Raw genomic sequence first — 3,776 nt, forward strand, 5'->3', positions numbered from 1 at the left:
ATGATTTTAGAAGTGGGTGGGTGTCAAATGGATTATATGTGTTAAATAATAATCAAAATAAAATAAGATTGGGGGAAGGAAAGAAAACTAGCCAGCATCATTTAAAGATGCGGTATTATCTTGATGGAGGTGAAAAGGTGCCCGGACAGGAGGAGAGAAAATTATAGTCGGAGTAGAAGATAGTGGCACGGCATGCTCTCTACTTTTCTGGACTTTGTGTTAACTATGTGGGCTCAGAAACTGGCTTAATGATTTTTCCAGGATTTAGTCTGGCCCTTTATCAGTTCTCTGGAACAAGAACATAAGCCAGGAGAGCCTGAAAAATTGCTGCAGCAAAACATTTCCTCCTGCTCAGCTGCTGTTCGCTGCTTTGACCACTGGCCTTGGCCTTTGGGGTTTATGCCTGGACAAAGAGTTAAAGGACAACTCCTAAAGGTCAAACAAGTTGACAGTAGTCAGGGACTCTGAGAAAAAAGAGGGGGCTCTGGGCATCTGGGCACATCCATTTTCTCTTGCTCATGCTGTTTGGCTGCTATGAAATGCTCAGCTAACCCTAATTGAATTTGACAATAATAAATCACATGTTGAAACTGTATAGCTCACCTAAGGCATAGCAATAGAAATGGTGAAGACACCAGAAGCCGGAGTTCAGGAAATGTCATATTCACATAGAAATGCTTTAAATTTTTCCCAGAGCTTTATTGTCTTTTCTACAGAAAGGTTCCAGACCACCCAGTGCATAGGTCCATTTTGGAAACTGCACATAAAATCATCACTTTAACTCAGCTCTGCCTCTGTTGTCATCCTGTAGCTTTAAGCCCATAAACAAAAAGGAACTGAACTTTCAGAAAAGGAGACAAGATGAGCTCACTCTTCCCTGGTCCTCAGGAGCCGATCACACCCTAGCGGAGAGGGTGTGTGAAATCTAAAAGTAAAATATGTTTGGCCTTATTTTCCTCTCCCCTCCCCCTTGCTCCACACAGTCCTATAAGGAGAGTGGTTCCTGGCGTCATTATAAGAACCACTTACATTGTAAGAACACAGTTTCCAAATCTCATTTCTCTGGGGCTAACAGAAGACTTATTTAAAGGAGCATTTCCACGCCCACCCGTGTCATTCAGAGCCACGTGCGCTCCCACGCCTGGCCTTTCCCATGCCACCTTTTAAGGACCTCCTGTGCCCCAAACCTTGCAGACTAAATCATTTACTTTATATTTTCTTTGAAGGACGCCACAGGAAAAAGTAAAGTCCTTCGGGAGGAGTGAAGTGTCCTTAGTCTTCCCCTACGCTGACTGGGCACAAGCGCGTGGACTGCTCTAGATGTCAGCTCAGTTGCATCTGGCACAGTGAGCCACTGTTTTGTTTTGATGGAACCTCATCCTTTTCCTTCACAAGGTCTTTTCGTCTAATTAAATTTCAGGGAGACAGAGCCTTGGCAGGAGGTTAAAGTAAGCTGCTAGACTGGAATGTAGGAGTTGGGCTCAAAACTAAATTGGGAAGTTTAACTGGGTGCGTCTCCGGTTTCAATGAAATACTTTTACAGTGCATGGTAGCAATGTCTGTTTCTAAGCTTTTGAAAACCATTTTTCTTTTTTCCTTAATTGTAGTTCCCTAGTTGTTTTTATATTATGAGCTACTTGTAGAAAAATACAGGAAACATAATTACAATACAAAGCTCCCTTTCCCAAGCCTACTGAGATTACTTGAAGCCAGAGTTGGTTTTAGGGTTTTGCTAACCATAAGTTAAGAGTCATGAATTGCATCCTATGCAGCGCTAGTTGATTTACAACAAGTGTTGCATGATTAAACAACAACCATGTTTCTTCAGGCTGTGTAGCTGCTGTAGAATTCGAGGGCCATGTTGCCTTGTGAGGCCACATTTCACAGCTCCCTCTGGGGAACAAGAATGAACATCATTGTGTGACTCTTACAGTAAAGCAGAAGTATTGTAGAAGTACATACAAGCTTATTTAGGGAAGGGATAGAGGAGTAAATTCATTTGTTTTTCCACTTATATTTCCAGTTCCATGTAGCAGCACTGTGTTAAATTGCTAAGTATTAATTTTTGTACCCTACTTTTCCTGAAGAATGAGCTCACTCTTCCCTCGTCCTGGACGCCTGGGCCAGCAGAAATAACTTGTTTTACTATTATTAATACTCCGGAGAGGAAATCGGTACTTCAGTGTATTGTGAAATGAAAAGCCTTTGGGAGTTTGATTTATTCAACCCTAAGTAATGATGGATGGTTGAGAATGAGAGTTGTTGAATGTACCCTGTTAGCGTACCATTTCAAGCAAACAGTACAGATATTCAGAAGTAGCTTTCTAGTGCAGGTGAGCGCGCAGCGTGCCCTGCAGAGAGGGCCTGCCCAGCTCCGGGTGGCCTGCCCACTGTGGGTCTACAGCACCCCCTGGCCTGCTCCTCTCAGGGGACTCCCAGGAAAATCTGTCGGGGAGGCTCTCAGTTGCAGCTCCATTATCTGTTACTTTCACTTGATATGACTGGTTTTAAGTTGGTGTCTTCATGAGATACTGACCTTGTTTAAAATTGGGCTGTTTTCATACTGCCTTCACACAACAGTTCTCCTGTTTTGAGGACTCATATCTTGTGTACTATTTGATGAAGACATTTGTATATGGAAAAGCTAAATGTTTATCTTACCCCCAAAATGGCCAAGTACTTTTCTTTCTTTTTTCTTGTCTTTTCTTTTCTCTTCTTTCCTTCTCATTCTTTCCTTCCGCTCTCCCTTTTTGCAAATCATCTTGAAATTCTCATCTCAATTTTCTTTAGAGAGCTGTAATAAGAAATTGGTGAGTGAAGGCTGAGAGGCAGGGTTAATTTATTCTCCTCTGGTTTTCTTTTAGCAAGCTTTCCTTCCAACGAAGTGTTTTAAATGGATGGAAACTCTCAGAAGCCCTGGTGTGTTTGGTTTCCGCTCTGCCCTGGTGGCTGAGGGAGCAGACTGCCAGAGCCATGGGCACACAGTTTTATACTTTTTAGTATTTTGATAAGGCCCCCATCTGATGGGAGGAGAAACTTAAGTATCAAGCAAATGGCGGCCCCAGCCTCTCGCACAGGAGCTGGAAGTTGTTTGAAAATTAACTTGATCCTGCAGCAGAGTGGTTAGGTGACACTGCAGAGGGAGGCGAGCAAGGCAGCCTTTGCAAACTGCCTGATGCGCATCATTAGTGGGTGGAGAGGAGCGCTTCTACAGAGCGTACCAGAACCGAACAGGAGAGGAAACGCTGTGTAGAGTGCCCCTGGAAGGCAGGGCTGCTTCGGGAAGCTTCGGTTTCGTTTTATTTGCCTGTGGGTGTGCTGGGTGGCAGTGTGAATCGAGGTCTCCAGAGAGTCAGAGAGGCTGGGAGCCACCGGGGAAGGACCGCCCGGCCGGAGTGACCCTGGCCCCGGTAGGAGAGGGGCGCCCGCCCGCCTGGAGCGACGGACCCAGGCCATGTCCCCGCACCGCGCAGCGCAGCTGGTGGCAGCGGCGGGCGCGCGGCGTCCCAGCACCGGGAGGAGCTGGGGGACGGTGACACTCACTTCTCTCTCTTCTTGCCTGAGAAACGTGGTAATTCCAAACAGTTCACACAGTAGCGTCCCTGTCAAACTCCTGTATATACTGTAAAGTCACGGAGCGTCTGCGGACGGTGGACGCGAGGGCTGCGCGGGCTGCGCACGGACGGCTGTCACCCCCTCTCCGACTGTGCAGCGCTTGCTTAAACGCGATCATCGCAAGAGTTACGGCTCCCAGAGCCAAGGCGATGTGCCCGGCG

The 3,776-nt window shown here is 46.3% G+C and overlaps 1 protein-coding gene across 1 annotated transcript in view; it reads left to right on the forward strand.

Moving 5' to 3' along the window:
- GMDS (GDP-mannose 4,6-dehydratase) overlaps positions 1–3,776 on the forward strand; it is a 539,088-nt gene that overhangs the window by 534,445 nt on the left and 867 nt on the right. The gene's annotated exons all lie outside the window — the stretch shown is intronic.

This window comes from Myotis davidii, unplaced genomic scaffold, assembly GCF_000327345.1.
Source record: "Myotis davidii unplaced genomic scaffold, ASM32734v1 scaffold230, whole genome shotgun sequence".
Lineage (NCBI taxonomy): Eukaryota > Metazoa > Chordata > Mammalia > Chiroptera > Vespertilionidae > Myotis > Myotis davidii.